Source organism: Catharus ustulatus, chromosome 1 (genome assembly GCF_009819885.2).
Source record: "Catharus ustulatus isolate bCatUst1 chromosome 1, bCatUst1.pri.v2, whole genome shotgun sequence".
Lineage (NCBI taxonomy): Eukaryota > Metazoa > Chordata > Aves > Passeriformes > Turdidae > Catharus > Catharus ustulatus.
The window spans coordinates 36,334,189-36,352,916 of NC_046221.1; the positions used below are offsets into that span (position 1 = coordinate 36,334,189).

The window sequence follows — 18,728 nt, forward strand, 5'->3', positions numbered from 1 at the left end:
AGAATTCTGAAACCTCCCTGAAATAAACAGTCTCAACTGTATGTGTGAGATTTTATTTTTTTTTCCCTTAAATATACCAACAGTTACTGAACCTAAAACAAATTGCCATTTTGGTAATGCTTTTTAAGTATGAAAGTATGAGTAAGTGTATTTGTGGGATTTTTTTTTCCTTAAATATACCAACAGTTACTGAACCAAAACCAAACTTGTCATTTTGATAATGCTTTTTAAGCACGAAAGTGTGACTAAGTTCCTCTATAACTAGAGTTCCCTTCAACACACAGTATATTTCATAAGCACGAGCAAGCTGCCCAGTAACTAGAGGTCATTTCAACCCAGTGTAGTTCTCACAGGGGAGTATACAACAGTCAAGCACTATGCCAAATGTTTCAACCTTATCCTGAAAACATGACTGTCAGTGGAGGAGTTTGCACTACGACCTCAGATTACATTTTAGAAAAGTAAGCCATCTAGCAATCTGCTGCAGTTTAATTCTACTCAATTTGCTAGGTAGCGCTTTTTCCCTGAACCTCATCTGGTTCATTTTGAATATGACAAGGATGGCCATTTCTCAGATATACCCACGACCTCTATTTATTCAAAACTCTACTGTACTTCGTCTTCCTCCATCACATAGCTGAAGCAGCCTGTTAGCAGCCACCTATCTAAGCAGGACAATTCTACTTGCTTACTTCATGTTCTTCTTTTCTTTATTCAGCTTCAGGTTGTCCTCATGCTAATTTTCACATATTTTCCACCTCTGAATGCCTACATGGCTCAATAGTGATCAAACATCTTTCACCCACAGGAGGAAAAGAGCACTCCTTCATAGCACCTCTGATAAATCAGCATTACTTATAAAACCACCTACTGTTATAATTCCTACACTTTTTTTCAGAGAGCTTGTTCCTCCAGTGAAAGGTAATCCTGAAAACCTTAGAAAACACAGGGAATGACTGCAAATAGATCTCAAAGAACAGCTTGCTGCCTGTTCATGCAGCTCTTTACCACTGAGCATGTTAAGCACACTGATTTTCTCAGCAGACCGTAGCTCAGACCTACATTCTTAGACACTTATGTCTCGATGGCAAACCATTACACTCATAGCTGGGCCACTGCAAGCTCAGAAGCAGGGACTGTACACACCATGCTAGGCTGTATCCAGTATCACTCTGCATATGCAAGCCCTGAAAATAAACAGAGCTATACATTATGCTGTGCCACTACATCAAAACTGCTGCACTTGCAGGGAGTTATCAGGCATCATGCTTGGTCAACCTCAAATCACTGCAGGCACAAATGTTGAGAAAAGATTTCTGAGCAGCAGCCACAAGCTAATATACTCCACTTGCTATTTTTTATTTGACAAAACCATGTTACAGCAGGGATGCAATATACCACCTGGTCATTTTTTTTTCCAGTCTCCTGCATTCTGACACTATAAAGAAGACTTACTTAACAAGTTTCTTTATTAAGATCTTTTCTCATTGTGATAAGTCCCATTTAACACCTGACAAGCCAAATTAATTGTATGAATTTATCACCACTACTGTCAGTGGTAAAACCGACAGTACTGAGTTTATAAGCATTTTAATGCAGAAAGAAAAGAGTAACAATCATTGGGCAACCACAGAATCACAACACTAAGTGCCATATCCAGGGATTTCTTAAGCACCTCCAGGGATGGTGACTCCATCACCTCCCTGGGCAGCCTGTTCCAATGCTTAACAGGCTTTTCAGTGAAGAAATTCCTCCTGATGTCCAACCTGAGCCTCCCCTGGTGCAGCTCTAGACCATTTCCGTGTCTCCTGTCACTGGTTTCCTGGAGAACAGGCTGACCCCCCACCTGGCTACAGCTTCCTCTCAGGCTGCTGTAGAGAGCAATAAGGGCTCTCCAGAGCTTCCTCTTCTCCAGGCTGAACAACCACAGCTCCCTGAGCTGCTCCTCATAGGACTCAGTCTCCACAGCTTCATTGCTTTTCTCAAATATCACAATGGGAAACAACAGGTACAACAATTACCAGGGCCTTATAAACATGTCTGAACATCTCTCTGCTCCTGAAATAGGGTGAACATGGGTGTGTCACTGCCTAGCACCACCTCAGGAAAACTAACCCATAAATCTTGATAAACATAGAACAGCAACTTTCAGGCTGAAAATATCAAAACCTGAAACATTTTACTCGGGAGTATTTTCCATTTCAAAGCATGAGGGTCTCACAGATACATATTAAAGCTCACTAATTCCAATTAGAACAACCTGTATTATTACAGTAAATATCTATCCACAATCAGAAATTTGTAGTGTTCATCACAGAATAAAATTGCTATTAAATCTGTACATAGAGGTTGTGACAATCTAACAGAAGCATTGTTTAGATGTCATTTTTCACTTCCAAAAAAATGAACAGATAAATAATGCTAGAAGAGAGATTAACACATGGAATAGAGATTACAGTATCCCATCCTCCACCTCATGAACATGAGTGTCAGAGGCTGAACACTCTTAAGAAAATAGAGACAGGCATAAATAATTCAGTGTGCTTTGGAGCCTTCCTTCCCCCCAGCCCAAGAAAACTGAAATAGCTATGCATCCACAATAAAGCACTGTCAGCTTAGCATGACAGAGTCCAAACTAAAGAAAGGAAGATTTTAATAGTAACTCACTCTAGATTCCTTGGGATTTTATTCTGTTATTTTTCCAGAATAACACTGTGTACTTCTCTGAAAACTGTAATTTGGTACTGCAATAATCTTTTATAAAGCTCAAGAATCTGACTGCTACAATAAAATTACTTCTCAGAAAAATAACTTTATCATCCCACATCAAATAGATTTTGACTTTTAAAGTCAACTACTTTTCCTTGTTTGCCAAAATAACCTGAAGACAATAAGCCCAAAGTAATTACTAGTTTTACAAAGCTACAAATTATGTGAAAACTGGCTCACCACCAGCAGCTTTCAGTTGCTGTCATATTAAGAAAAAAAATTACCAAAAATAAACATTCGGTTTTATGAACTATTGTGATCTTGAAGCTTTTATAACAAGCTATTGTTCAAGTAATTCCAAAACTTGTAACAGTACAACTGGATTTGCTCTCTTCTCTGTCTTTTCTGTCAAATGAAAAACAAAACAATAGGTTTATAATGAAAGTGCAGCACTCACTAGGAAGTGATAAAAAGAACTGGTGTGAGAAAAAAGGGGTGAAAGTAAGGATCTGTCCTGAAATTTAACTCATTGAACTAAATATTGAACTAAATCAATATTTGCTCTTCACACTTCTTTTAATTGCTGCTCACTTAATGCCCTGCAACTTTTTCTGAGGAAAAGCCAGAGATGCCACTAACATCACATATAAAAACCCTTTGGGTTTAATATAAGTTTCTGAAATGTTAATTAGTAGCTATTAGTGAGATTTAGACCAGATGACTGAGTTCTGAAGCAGCTATTCCTGTGTAGAGCAAGTCCTTTCCCAGCAACACACCATTTAAGATATTGTAAGTGATGTAGGTCTACAAACAGTTCTGCCCTTAACACACTATGCAGAAGTTGCTTTCTACACAATATAGTCTCTTGCTCAAAAATTTAATAATATCTAGTCATTATCATGTATAAAGTAAAAGGTGCTACATGACAAGTTAGCTGCCACCAATACAGATCCTCTTCACCCGAAACTGAAGCAACACTCAAGCAGATATTAAGGACATTAAGCTGTAGTGAGACCAAGCAGTGAGCACTGATACCAGAAAAGCATTCACCTCGTGCTGGGATGAGTAGCATTCAGCTGTAAAATTTGCTTTGTATTGATTTGACTCAGAAGTTGGCAAAACTTCTGCTTGATCAAGCCAAACCTTCACCCAGGAGCATAATTGCTGTGTTCATCACTCAGCATAGCTATGCTAGCAAGCATGGATGGAGCAAGGGACAACATATCTTGCTTTCATTCACCCTAGTGAGGTTGCATAGAAACATCACACAGACTCATCTTTCAAGCATTTTCTCTGCTTGTCTTCAAGAGCTTTGTTGGTTTAGCTGTCAAGAGCTTTGTTGGTTTAGCTGTCAAGCTCTCTGAAGCTCAGACATGATCAAAGTGTTGTACAGGATGAAGACTAAACCTCTCCTAATTCCCAGTTTTTCAAGCACATCTGTGATCGTCCTAGATAACCCAATATTAATGCTGTCAATAATCAACATAATGCTTTCAAGACAGCACAGCTGTCCACAAAAACAAGTGTGGTAGTATTAACACTAGGATTTAATCTCAGACCTCTACAGTAGTTTGGTCAGAATATTGATATTATTGATCATGTAGTCTGATATTTCCACCCTCCTTCTTTGGTTTCTTCATTTTAAAGCTGGTCTTTGACAGGTGCTTTAGGTAGATGAAATACAGAGGCTGCTAAATTCCTTGCTGCTAAGTTTGGACTACATTCTGGAGATGACAGAATTTTCTTTAATATTTATCTTACAAAAGTGATTTGAGCTGCTTTTGAGGTCCAGAAAGCACATTAAATCTTTTATGTAGACATATAATGGGGCTTTGTGCATTAAACGATGATTATTCCTCACTACATTTTGTGCTTTTATAAAACAGAAACCCAGCTGTGCTAATACTGCTGAACCATTTCAGTTAACATTTAAAGATTTCAACAAACCTGTTTTCTGCAACCAGAAAGAGTAAGTGATCTAACCTGCAAGAAACATTTACAATAAAAAACAGAGAGGAGTCTATGAACAAGGGTCCTCAGATTTGGATCAAGGCTGTCTCATTAGGAAAGGAAGAATATATGGAGTGGGCCATGCATCATTTATTCTCAGCTCTACCATATTTCAAGTGGGATGGCAAAAGAAAGGTCAGTTACAATTGCGAAAACTTTGTTCAGGGCTGAGTTGTTTCTAATTAAGATGTTTCTTGTGCCTGAGACAAGCTTGTATTTCCATTTAGGAATCCAGCCCAGCATCTTATGCATATAGAGACACGTGATCTCTGCACCCTGCAGAAAAGCAGTGCTTCCAAAAGCAGAAATGAAAAGCAAAATTCATTCAGCTGCAGGCACAGAACAAAGACAGTAAACTGAAAGGCACAATAATAATACTGTTCCCATCTAAGGAAACACTGAAAAGGTTGTTTTGTTTTTTTTAATTGACGATTTGGACAGTTTTAATGCATGACTTATCAAGACAGAGGAAGGTTGCATGTATAAAGAAATTAGAAAACAGAGACTGTTCCTGAATATAAAGCACAAAATTATGCCAGATCCCTGTGTCCCTATGGTTTGGACATTTCATTATCAGACTTAAGGCAAATTGTTTGACTCTTTCTTAACTACCAATGGATGATGAGGCCAGTTTACTGCTTGGAGGTGTGAACATCCCACTGTGATTGTTTCTGTCTCTCCAAGCTGACAAGATATCCAAGAGGAGTTTAATCAGGTGCTGAAATTTAGCAAGCCATGCTCAACACTTTTTTATTTTTTTGCATTAACTACATGCTGAAAATTTCTCAAGAATTTACTCAAAATAGGCAACAGTTCAAACTTTCAGTCAGGGTTTTGGAATGGCCTTTTTGTCCTTTTTCTCTTTTATTTTTGAATTATGAGAAATAGCAATTCCACAGACAGGCATAAAATCAAGTTGCACTTCAAAGCTTTGCTAAGCTGTATGCTCCCTTCAGTCATTTAACTGAACAAAAGTATAACAGGCCTGGAAGGAATTGAAAATATTTATCTTGCTGTATGTGGGAAAATTTGGAATATTCCTGGCAACAGCTGCCAGATTTCTTCAGACTGTCCTAAAAATATCAGGTAGTGGCCATGAAATGAGCATTCTAAAACTCTTCAGCACTTTAAATCCTAACAAATGGTGAGACCTCAGCTGTTTTAAAAGTTTACAAATTCCTTGACCAGCCAGTTCTATTTTAATTTTGTAACACACCCTTGTTCAAAGTATGTCCTTGCTTTCAAAGCAGGCATCTCTCAAAATAGACAGGATTTTATTTTTTGCCCCATGTAATCTGAATTATGCTAATGAAAACATAGTGCTATTTAAAAACAAATCAGGGTCAGTCATCCAGAAGACAACAGATTTCAGCCTCATTTCCATCACAGGCTGCACACACAGGGAAAACTCATTATTTACACAGACTTTTCGCTGAGTGGGTGTCATTGCTCTTAATTGAGTCTCCAAGCAGTCACAGAACTCAATCCCTTTTGTGGCTCTTATCCCAGCCCGCAGTTTAAGGTCATATTTGTAACACTCCCCATCTTGCGGGGAAGCACCTGTTTTCTTGCTTCTGTCACTGGGGCAGCGACCCTTGTTAGGAGCTGCCGGCACCTAAAGCATCTTTGTACAAACACCCAAGTTGTATAACGAGAAGTTGCAGACTGCTGCATAACTCTCGGCCGTGCAGCTTTTGCTGTTTGTAAAGAGGCGGCACAATCGCGTTTGGGGTTCAGCCGGGTCCGCGTCCCTGCGCACCGCCTCACATCAGCAGCTGCCTAATGCGCGCCGACTGCTCGTCCTTTCAAATTAGCAACATTCTTATGTTAGCAAGGCGCTAAATAAAAAGCATCTAAGTAGCTCTCTGGAAGTCTGCCTCTGGTTTTAAGTATACCCTAAAAAACAGAAAGTGACGCAACATTATCCATGAGTTCGCAGCATTCTGTCAGAAATCAGGAATTTGGGGACTTCGCAGAGAGGCAGGTCTGGGTAGCAATTCAGTTTCTCAATCTGCTGAATTTACAGCAAAGAGAAAAACGCAATATGTGGACAATGTCCATCTTCACAATTCTTCAAGTTCATAATAAAGAAATTCTTACTAAAAGCTTTGAACATCTTGCAAACTTTCCGACATGCAAGCTTGCATAAAGCATCCACAGTTGATTTCTGAAGGAGAGGGTGGAGAGCCAAATTCACTGCCCTTTTCCAAAGATACCAACCTTGGCACAGTAAATAAAGTAAATAAATGGAGCTTAAATCATACTTTACCAGAATAAAACCAACAAAAGCTACAAATATCTTTCAAAACTGGAAAAGATCTTTAAAAATCTCAAGTTATAAGTGTTGAAATTACTTTTGTGGGGAGGACAAAATGGACTGATATCAATAAAGGATTTTCATCCATCCCATTTGCCTTAATAAAACACCTGCCTTTTTAGACAGTTTATGTAAGCTCTGGGACATAAGCTACTCACAAAAGTCCACAGCATTATAAATGGTTTAAGTTAATTTCAGTGTTGGTTCACCTCAAAAAGCTGAAAGTCCTGTGTTCACATATTCCTAAGTAGAATATGATTGAAGGGTTTTCAAGATTTTGTTTTGCCTGGCTGGAAGATTTAGAGCGCATATTATGAACAAAACAGCTTGTTTGGAGGTGCCTTAAATCACTAATTCTAAAACGGCTTTTAGAGAATAGTTGAAACTGTAGTAGTCTGTAACCAAATAAGTAGTCACTCCACTTCCCACCACTTATTATCTTTTAAGTTAGTTAACACAGACACATAGTTTGCATCACAATCTTTACCAAGTTTACTGCAGCACAATAATTTCTCTGGGTTTATTAAAGTTTCATATCTTACGGGTATGGATGGCTTTTCTCAGTTCTGTGTCACTTTTTCGTAGGGATAGATTTACAAGCATGTGCATTCATAGGATCAAGGCCCTAAGCTGTCTTCTGTTTGAGAATCTGGTTTAATATGATTTATTTCCCCTTTAACTCTCTGTACTGGAGAATTTTCTTTTTAAGGCAGATTAATCATAGCCTGTAGAATTATTATAGGAGCATAAATAGAGATGTCAGTTTTGTAGGCTCCAGCAGGAGGGTATATCTGCTCGTCAGTGACTGAAAGCAGCACATGCCTACCTGAGCGTAACAATATGCTTAGAAACGCACATGAAGGCATCTAGGTTTCAAGGTGACCACATGAAAAGGCACCTTCAAGATAAAGATGGGGGGGAACAACCCTCGCCGGGTCCTTAAAGAGCCGAAGGGAAAACAGCAGCGATTAGAGAGTGCAGCCAGCGAAGACGAGAGGCGGAGAGCCTTGCTTCAAACGGGAAGGCAAAGGACAGCCGGGGACAGCATCTGCTGCTGCCAGCTCCCAGCACTGAGCGCTCCCGCACCGCCGGCCCGGGGGAGGCGGCGCAGCCCCGGTTCGGGAGGCCCCGCAGAGCCCGCCCGGCTCGGGGCTTTCCGCCAGCGCGGAGCAGGAGCGCGGAGCCGCGGGGGGACATGGCCAGCACCGGCTCCGGGAAAGCGGCTCTGCGACATCCTCCGCGACATCCCCCACGGACTGCTCCCCTCCCACGCCATCCCCCACGGCTCCCTCCTGCTCTGCCTCCCTGCATCTCTCCTTGCCTCCCCGCTCCTTCCTCCCCCCGCGTCCGCCGCCGCCGCCCGGAGCTGGCAGGGCGAGACTGACAGGGAAGGTCACTGCCCGCAGCCCCCGGCACTTTCCCCGCGCCGAGAAGTAACACAGCAGCTCGGCCGCGCCGCTCCGAGCAGGAAGGGGACGGGGAGGGGACGGGGAGGTGATGGAGAGGTGATGGAGAGGCGATGGAGAGAAGATGGGAAGGCGATGGGAGGTGTTGGGGAGGTGATGGGGAGGCGATGGGGAAGTGATGGAGAGGTGATGGAGAAGCGATGGGGAGGCGATGGAGAAGCGATGGGAAGGTGATGGAGAAGGGATGGGGAGGCGATGGGGAGGCGATGGAGAAGCGATGGGCAGCTGCCGCCCTGCCCCGCGGCGCTGCCGGCACCGCTCCCGTACCTGAGCGCCGCTCCCGCTCCTCCCGCTCCGCTCGGCCCCGCGGCCCGGCCCCGCCCCCTGCGCGCGCAGCCGCCGCACGCCCCGCGCCGAGCCCCGCCGTGCTGCGGCCACTCCCGCACCGGAGCCGCTCCAGAACCGTCTGCAGGACACGAGCCCGCGCCCGTGCTTTGGGATGCCCGGAGCAGACGCCCCAGTGTGGTCCCGTCCCACCCGACCCGTTCAGTGATGCCGCGGAGAGCCGTCAGCGCTCGGCGTGTTATCCTCAGCCCGCCTTGAGGACCAAGAGTGTGTCGGGGGCTTTTTTATTCCGTTTCAGTCTTACCGCTGAGTTCCTCTGTCTCACACAGAGGGTAAGTCTAGAAGTGAAGTGGGTGTTTTAAATATGGCTGCTATTTCATTAACCATCAAACTGCTGAGCAAGGAGTTCTCCAAACTTTGCAAAGCTCATCAGGAGAAGTATCCTCAAGGAAAGTGTTGTTAAGGATTGGAACGGGCTGCCCAGAGAGGTGATGAAGCCATCGTCCCTGGAAGTGTTCCAGAAACAACTGAGGTGGCATTTAGTGACATGCTGTGGTTGACAAGGAGGTGATCAGTCAAATGTTGGGCTCGATGATCTTGGAGATCTTTTCCAACCTAATTAATTCTGTTATTCTGTGGTTCATGACTGAGGAATTCCCTGCTGCTGCATGAGAAGTGTCACAGTGGGCTCCTGCCCCAGCAGCTGAACCTCCAGGGACCCCTCAGCTCTTTGGATGCAGCAATACCAGCACCACCAGGTCCAAAGCAAAGCAGTACCCGCTGTCCTCTGAGGGCCAGCACCCCTCAGCCATGGCATGTGGAGCAGCCAAACCTGCCCAAATGGGGCTGTCCTCTGTGCTCCATCCTCAGCACACAACCCATGCCTCCATACAGAGGTGAAAATAGTTTAACTGCTAAGTATAATGATGCAGGTCCCTGCATAAATGGTTAAACTGCTAAATATAGTGTAACACATATGGTTATATGGTGCTGGTATAAGGCAGGACCTTTATGTTTCTATCTCTGTCTTCAAGAAGAACCTTGCTGCACATTCCACCAATTCCTGCGTTAAACCAGACATTTAATGTGCAGAAGAGACTGCCATGTTTGATGGGAAGATAGGAAGGTTAAAATGAAGCAGGGGAAAAGGTCAGCGAGGCAAAGACAAGCCAGTAGAGATATTAAAGAGTATTACAAACTAGAAGCAAGTATATTAGTTTGGTACAGCAGTGCCACTTAAATATGGGTAAATATCTAAATTCTGTTAGATCAGAAGATCTGATTTAGTGACCTAAGGCTAAGACAAAACAAAAAGCCAGAATCTGCATATTGGACTCTACATTTAAAGAAAATATAAAGGAAGAATTCTGAAACTGCACGTGCCAAAAGAATTTCCTCCCATCAGCACCATGGATCTGCATCTGTTCAGAAATCGTGGATACTGTACAATGCAGACCAAAAGTTGCAGCTTCATTATATAACTGAGAGAGAACATAGTTTGCTGTTCCCAGACTCTGTGAATGTGAAACACTGTGGCATTGCTCCTTTCTGGGGTATATCAGTAGCCTGAATAGGGACTACTTAGGCTCAATGCTTTTGTTTAAAAAGCAGGGCTGGGCATTAGCAACATGGAGCCCTTCATACTATAAGGGTTTCCATCACATATTTTAAGCAAGACCTTTGTTTTCCTCTGCTATCAGTTTTGCAGTCATCAGAATTACATTTCAATGTGTTTTACAACAAGAAAAGACTGTGTATCTCCTGCTAAAGATATATAATTGAAAGCTGATCTGAATCGCTGAAAAGCTGAGACTTTATACCAATTTAATTGTAACAAGTTTAGTTGAACATAACGACCCAAATTCTTGCTCTGGAGTTACATCAAGGATGAACTGCGTCACAGGCAGCTTGCTTCTTAGAATCAGAAAGACAGCTGATGAAAAGAGCAGGTGCAATTTAGAAATGGGTTTAGATTATATCCTATAACACACCACTTATATTACCTATATTATGCTCACTTAGATGACTAAGTCTCTTCTCTAATTGCACTGGGGATGATTATGGCTGAGTATAATCTACCTAAGAATTATTAGACTGTCTACAGAATGATTACATACTGTCAACACAGAAATCCTTGATGCTTCCTTTCTGTGTAAGCTGTCATGAACTGTGTAAAGCAGCAAGGATGAGTGGTTAGAGCACAGTACTGGGAATTGAGAGAGCCTGGGGTGTATGTTGTTCTGCCATAAGCTTGCTGCTTGGCTTTGGATAAATCTTGTAGCCTCACAGTAATTAAATTACCTCACACAAGAAATGGGGAGAGTTTTTACTCAGAGCTGCATCTTTAAAATCTTTGAATGGAGACTGCTGTGCAAACAGAAAACACAAAATTGTAATAATTAATTCAAAGCCACAATGCTTATCTATTGATTATTTCCTCTTTAAAAACATAACAGCAGAATGGATGGATTTTATAAATGTTATTTTTCTCTTGTAAAAGATTGGTTTCCAATGGGGTGCAAAATCAAAGAAGAGCAGGAAGGACAACTCTTTAGAAAAGAGAATTTCAAAGAATCTTTGTTCCATGTTTTATATGTGAAAGGAAGAGAACAAAAGGCAGACACTGCAATATACAGCTTAAGTTACAGTGGGGTTTTGTTTTTTTTAACCATCTCCTTAGCTGGAGATCATAGCTGATTCAGCAGAACTAGTACCCCAAAATCATCAAGAGACTGCAGCACTAGTCTTTGTTTCATCATTTCCAAAATACTTTCCTCTGCAAGTTCAAGATAACATCTCTGCAGACGTACAGTGGATGGGACTAGTTTTCTCAATAAACTGTGTTTAGGAGAGAAGTTGTCTTAATGTAGATGGTAGAAAATACCACCTAAGTGTTGAAATTATATTAAGAGACTTAAAATTTTAGGTTTTGGTGAAAGGGTAGTACAGCCAAGATAACTTTTTTGTTGATATTAATTTTTGTCATTTCAGGACACCATCTTTGTCATGTTCTTTCTGGTAGAACACTGATTTGGAGGACCTAAAAATCAGAGGAACTCAGGTTGTTCAGAAGAAATGTACTAGATTGCTAAGGCAATCTAAGCCTATATACATGAAGGCATCCCACTAAACTTAAATTATTCCTCTTATAGTGAGTTACATGAAGAAAAGAGCTCCTTATAAACAGCAGAGTAAGAAACACTGAAAATGCCTGTGAGACCCTAGATGATAATTACGTCATAGGCAAATAAATTCAGCTGATGTTATAGTATGAACCTAAAGAGCAAGAAGTATCAATGGCATTTGGGTGTTTTGGGGTATTTTTGTATAACCAGAAGACTGGACCAGAGAATTGAGAGAATTTTCTCACACTAAAGGTGGCTTCCATCCATAACAAAGAAAAAGGACAGCAGGTGCTGGATTATGATGTAAAATAAAGATGTCACTTGCTGAGTTCTGTGAATGTTCAAAATGAAAAAGATAGGAGAAATCCTGGCTGCAGCCTCTTTATCCAATTATACCATTGAAGATTAATCTATGGAAATGGCTGCAGCTGTACATAAAATGTGACTGTAGGCACAACTGCAGGCTTAGATGCTGAGCTCTTACTCATGCACCACAGAAGGTGATTCATATCCCCATTACACAAGTGACATAACAGATCACAACTCCTCAGTGTGACAGGGACAGAATGCTACAAGGACTCCAGGCATGCTGCAGTCACTCTGTGTCCAGAAACCTGTTAGGCACAACAGCACTGAACCACACAACCAAGCTGCTCCATTGCCCAGTCAAAAAGGTTGCCTACTTCTGAAGTAATGTTGTATCAAAACGTCATCAGTCTCTTGCTTTGTTTTCATAAATTTTGCCATTTTCTTTATTTTAATTCACAGAAATCCGGGACAGGATATTTATGTTTGTAACTCTAAAACGTATCACAACACACATTTATTATTATCGGCTTTTATAACGTGTTAGAATGCCACTTGTTAAAAAAAAAAAAGGCTAAAGCACTTGACAATAGCTGAAGACTCATAATAATAAATAGTCCAGGCAGGTGGATTGTCATCCTGAGAGGGTAAGACAGGAATGGCAACAAAGCAGCAGAAAATACAGAGGCAACAGCATTACTTTCTTATGCAATGAGCCTGTTTAATCTTCATCTATTGTTGGAACCCTGGAAACTGAGAAAAACGCGATAATCTATGCTTCATGTTTTTTGATGCTGCCTGTTCAGAAATGCTTGTGGCAGGCTGATGAACTGCAAAAGGCATCTCACTTCCCTCTGCAATAAATGTGCTACAGTAACAATGTTATTAAAATTATATTAAACTTTAGGCATAGCTTTTTTTTTTTTTTAGCTTAACACTGTTCATCAAATTGCAACAACATGAACATCAATACATAAGACAAAATATATTTTTGGTATGATCGTTTTGGGTGATACAGGAGTTCATTAAAGTGACTGCACATCTGCAGCAGTTTCATGTTTTATATTAGTGTGCCATGACTAAATAATCTATGTGTGAATTGCTGCAAATTAAATCATAGCACTTGGAGAACAGATCGGACAGTAACACAGGGGACAGTTAATTCAGCTGTGTGATTTGTCAGCCATCTGGTGCAGTGCAAACAGCACTCATTCGGGGGGAGTTCTGGTTAGTAACCACAGCAACAGGTCTGCTGAGTACTGCTAAAGTTGTGCTTGTGTCAGCAGCCTTTTCTCTCCTCCCATACACATCATTCACTGGGAACTGTGAGCAGTGGCATGTCCTTCCTGGGCTACAAATGTTTTTGCTGCAGCATTTTCCAGTATTCCATTTTTCAGGAGACTTAAAACTTGGAGAGTTTTGTTTTGGTCTTTTGTAATATGCCTGCAAGGAGTTCTGACTCCAAAAAACTCTCTCCATGATTAAGCCATTTTCCTTATTCATGGAAGGGGTAGATTGCTGCAAGGTAGGAAGAGATCAATGATAACAGAAATATTTCTAACTGAAATAAAAGGAGTGCTTTTGGGTGCTGTACTTCCAAAAGGATAGGAAACGTGTTTCTTAAAATGCTCACAACTGAGTATCTCTGTCATAAAAGAGGCCATGTTTACATAAATGGTCTTATCCACAAGGTACAACTGGAGACATTAGTTAATACATGGGCAAAACTACAAAGCTCACACTGTATTGTAAGTTCCATGCTGACTGCATGTTACTCCTCATGTACACATTTTAACAGCAAAATATAAATAATAAATTACCCAGGAGTTTTTAAACTTCCTCATATTTGCTGAGGATATCAGCCACGAAAATCTGGATGGTATGGAGAGATATTCTCCTGTTTGTCTTCTCTGCTATTCCCTCCCAGCCCAAGGGCCCTGGTGTTTTCTCCAAGCCTGCCTGTAGCTTTACTGGTGTGAAGAAGTGGTGTGACAGCATGAGCCTGGTGCCGCTCCAGTCTGTCCTGAGGCTCTGACATATCCCACTGACAGCTGCCTGCTCAGGAAACAAGGTGTGAAGGTCCAAGCCAACAGAGGTCTGGCAGAGCAGAACTTGTGCCCTAAAGCCCACCCCACACAGCCCCAGCACTTTGTGGGTGCAGGTTGTGGCTGTTTCAGAAGGTGCTGTGGTGAGCTGGGTTTGGCTAAGGTTGGCAGGAGCAGAATCTGGTACCAAACACATGGGAGCATTGGCTGCTTCTGCTCCACAAGTGCTCCCACTGCAGTTTGTGCTTGTTTCACAGCTGCAAGACGAGCACCACGTGTCAGGGAGCTTTGCTCCAGACTGTTTTGCAGAGGTGGAGCGTTGTATTACGTCAGGGTGCACTGCACATCACGATGTCCAGGTGAACATGCGAAGCCCAGGTTTAAACCCAGCTGCTGGTAGAGACAACAGCAGTACAGACATGATGGCACATAAGGGCTGAGATACTTAGATGCAAAATTAAATTCTCACCTTCTGTAAAAATGAAGGAACATCACCAGTCTTGTCTCTCTTAAGTATTGTGGTCAGCATTGCTAAGAGTAAAATCCAGCAGGTCGTGATTTTCTTTCAATTAGTCCTTACCCAGAGATAGAAACAGATTCACCAAAAACATTGTGAATTGCATTTGTGGAATGAAAACCTAGTCTTTAAAGGTATATCCCAGCAGATTAGAGAGACTAGAGCTAAACTCTGCTATTTACTCCCAAAGAGGGAGAGCTCACAAAAGAAATAGGTATTATCTAGTTCACTACTCAGGGAAAGTGGCAGAAGAGGAAACATAGCTGCTTTGGCAATAACATGAAAGAGGACAGGATTGATTTAATGCTTCCAGTCTGACTCCCAGATAAGGAATCAATTATCCTGCATCATTTAATCTCCTTATGCAGGTCATGACACAAACTAGAAATTAGAAGCATCATGTCTAAAATGAAGAGCAGCTCTTAATGGTAGTTAGCATCAGCCTCAGATTTTTAGAAGAAAATATAGCTAGAATTTGGGGAGCTCTGAAGAGCTGGCTCCATTGGATTTCTGCAGCCAGACCCTAACATTTTAAAAGTGGATTCATTCTTGTTTATCCAATGGAGATGCAAAGCAGTTATAAGAAAAGGAAAAAAAAGTAAAAAGGAAAAAGAAAAAAAAATTATCCCTTTGGACAAACTCGAGTCTACAAGGAAACTTGACCTTCAGAAAATTTGCAAGAAGTTATTTACCTGACATGTTTGAAACTACCCTCTGTCACAGCAACTTTTTCAGATAAACCAAGCTCCTTCTTTTTTTTTTTACATCATTCAACAGAAATACCACATGGTCTCTGACCAGGTATAACCCCTAGCTAAACCAACCATTTTTGGAACAAAAATTCCCAGGAGGAAGAAATGTGATGCAGTAGAAGCCTCCATCTGAAACCCCTCCAGGCTGGAAGAGATGATAACCAAGTTTTTGTCCATATACAGTCTCCTACTGAGATTGTCAATTATATTTCTTGTGTGAAACTGTTGACGTAATCAAGCACAGGCATGAAAACAGAAGCAGTACAGCTAAAGAAAGATTCTTATTTTGCCAGAGAATTGTTTTTCCTATGAACCAGGAGAAAACTAGGACACAGAATGTAAGCATTACGATTAACTTTCAAGAGAAGCTAAAATTGTCCAGGATTATACAAATATAAGCAGTTTTGATGTATTTCCTTTGACCAAAAACAATTCAGCATTGAAGACAAATTAAGGGGTTTGGAGTAGTGTGTTTTGGGCTATGTTTGGAGGTTCTTGCAACAACTGTATGATGAGGCCAATGTATTTTCAAGAAGTAAACTCAACATACCTATTCTGAAAACTCTTTAAAAAACCTTGGAAGTGTGAATTTAAAATTTGCTTTAAACTCCATATAAGAACTGTCCAAAGCAGTGGTTTCTAATCAAAGTCAAATCAGGAGCTAGCCTTATTACTTGCAGTCCCTGCATCAGTGGCCACCAGTGCTCTTTCTTCCAAATAAGCTGATGCCAAAAGATCTAGGAAATAAAATATTTTGCATTTCTGACATCACTGCATAATTCCACCCTGACATTTTCCCCAGCTTTGTGTCTTTTCCCAGAATGCCCCAAAGCAGTGAAGTTTCCCAATCCTGCTGGTACTCACCTGCATCTAAAACTAGGATTTCTGGATCAAGGGATAGAACACCTTGTATCTAACAGCATAACATAAACGATGGGATGTGGGGAACACGTACAACAAATTTAAGGGCCGACCTGTACAACCTGTTTTTTACATCAAAGTGCTCAGAAAACCAACTATGTATTACTTTCATTCAAGATATCATGAAAAAGAAATTATGGCACCAATTTGTTCAATATGTACTTAACACTGCAATTTTCTGACTCACTAAAATACCAAAACACACCCTACACTTGGGATATTCCTGGTTAGCACAAGGACATGCTCTACAGAGGGGTCTGGTCAGGCTGGATCAATGGGCTGAGTCCAACTGAATGAGGTTTGACCCCCCAGTGCTGGGTCACATCTACTCCAGGCAGTGCTACAGGCTGAGGTAGAGTGGAAAGCTGCCCAGCAGAAAAGGACCTGGGGGTGCAGGTCAACAGCAGCTAAACATGAGCCAAAAAAAAGTGAGCCCAGGTGGCCAAACAGGCCAATGGCAGCCTGGCTTGTGTCAGCAGTAGTGTGGCCAGCAGGACCAGGGCAGTGATTGTCCCCCTGCACTCAGCACTGGGTTCAATTCTTCAAAATCTTTTGTTCAATTTTGGGCCTCTCACTGGAAGACACTGAAGTACTGGAGTGCGTCCAGAAAAGGGAATGAAGGTGCTCAAGGGTCTGGAGCACAAGTCTACTGAGGAGTGGCTGAGGGAACTGAGAGTGCTTAGCCCAGAGAAAAGGAGGCTGAGGGAGAAAAATCTTTTCACTCCCTACAACTGCCTGCCAAGAGGTTGTAGTGAGGTGAGGGTAGGGCTTTTCTCCCAAGTTACAAGGCACAGAACAAAAGGAAACAAGTTGTGCCAGGAGAGGTTTAGTTGGATGTTAGGAAAAAAATATTTTCTGTACAGGGTTGTCAAGCATCAGGAAAGGTTGCCCAGGAATGTGGTGGAGGAGGCACTGAAACACCTGCAGGTATTTAAAAGACATGTAGATGTGGCACTTGGACATGACTGAGTGGTGGACTTGACAGTGCTGAGTTAACACTTGGACTGGATGATCTTAAGGGTCTTTTCCAATATAAATGATTATATAATTTTATGACATAAGCTACTGGAAAGATTTAAGACCAAATAAAGTGATTCATACTGTTTGCCTTGTCAGTTTGTGTCAAAAAAGAAAACTTTAAAAAACATTTCAGACTAAAGCACCATTCCTGAAGCTTTGCCAAAAGCTTTCTTGTGTCATTGCACTGCATATCAAGAATTTTCAAATAAAATGTGCTCTGAAGGCTGCTTCTGTACCTACAGAAGACAGCAACTCCCACTGTAATCGTTAGGTACTGGCTGTGAATGACAGTCTGCAGTTCTAAAAAATATCACTATATATTTTTCCAAATAACCACAAACCAACAAGAAATGTTTGAAGAAGGCTATAAGATGCAGAAGGAAAGTGCTCTGTTTTGAGCCCTCTCCACTTTTTCAAGTGCCATGTTTTACAGATATGCAGTGATGGCTTGTTTCTTCAGGGCAAATACACCTCACACTTCACACACAAGCCAGCCAAAGTTCCTGAGTGCCACTGAAGTACCAATATTCCTTCCCACTTCAGAGGATAGGCAGCAGATTGCCTGCCTCTGGTGTCCTGCAGGCACTGCAGCAATTTGCCCTGTGGATTAACCAGCAAATGCAATTGAGGTTAAAACAGGCAGTGCTACTTCTATCTAAGAAAGCCTTTCATCTTCACAAGAGGACTTTTAACAGCACCAAATGATAATCAAGTTGAAGTGACTTCTCGAATCTGCTGCCAATTCTGCACTTAAAAAAAAAATCAGTTCGATTTCAGAATTTAACACAGCTTACAAGAAAATTACTAAGAAAAAACATATTCTCATTTGGCATAAACCTATACACAACACCAAACAAGACATCTTGGTCATGCAGCTTTAACACTCTGCTGGCATTAACAGGTAAGTATATGTTCACTGAAAGTTATTTACAAAATGTTTTAAAAATCGAAGCAGAAGATTATGCCTGTGTACATTTCACAGTAGTCGCTGACTATAAACTCCTATTTAATAAAAAAAGAAACAATTGGCCCTTACTGGCATCACATATTGGCACCCCATTATTTAATCTTAACTTTTAATGTATTAGGTCAGTAACACAGGCAAATTTTATTCCATGCTTTTATGCTTTCATTCCCCAGCCAGATGTTTTGAGTTTTGAGAACATACTAAACACTGCAAACAATGACCTTAAACTCTCTCAGACCCAATGAAAGTCTCAGTTCTGCTCTTCCCAGCAGTACACACACACACACA

At 41.5% G+C, this 18,728-nt stretch overlaps 1 protein-coding gene and 1 long non-coding RNA gene across 2 annotated transcripts in view; one reads left to right on the forward strand and one right to left on the reverse strand.

The window, feature by feature from the left end:
* Positions 1-8,818, reverse strand: part of SCRN1 (secernin 1) — a 37,337-nt gene extending 28,519 nt beyond the window's left edge. The window contains exon 1 of the mRNA XM_033067575.2: positions 8,770-8,818. The gene's annotated coding sequence lies outside the window, so the exon portion shown is untranslated. The remainder of the gene's footprint in view (positions 1-8,769) is intronic.
* Positions 8,819-8,847: 29 nt separating this feature from the next.
* LOC117000159 lies at positions 8,848-13,124 on the forward strand. The gene is made up of 2 exons (XR_004418715.1): positions 8,848-10,736; positions 11,779-13,124. It is a non-coding gene; the product is annotated as an uncharacterized LOC117000159 (long non-coding RNA).
* The last annotated feature ends 5,604 nt before the right edge of the window (positions 13,125-18,728 follow it).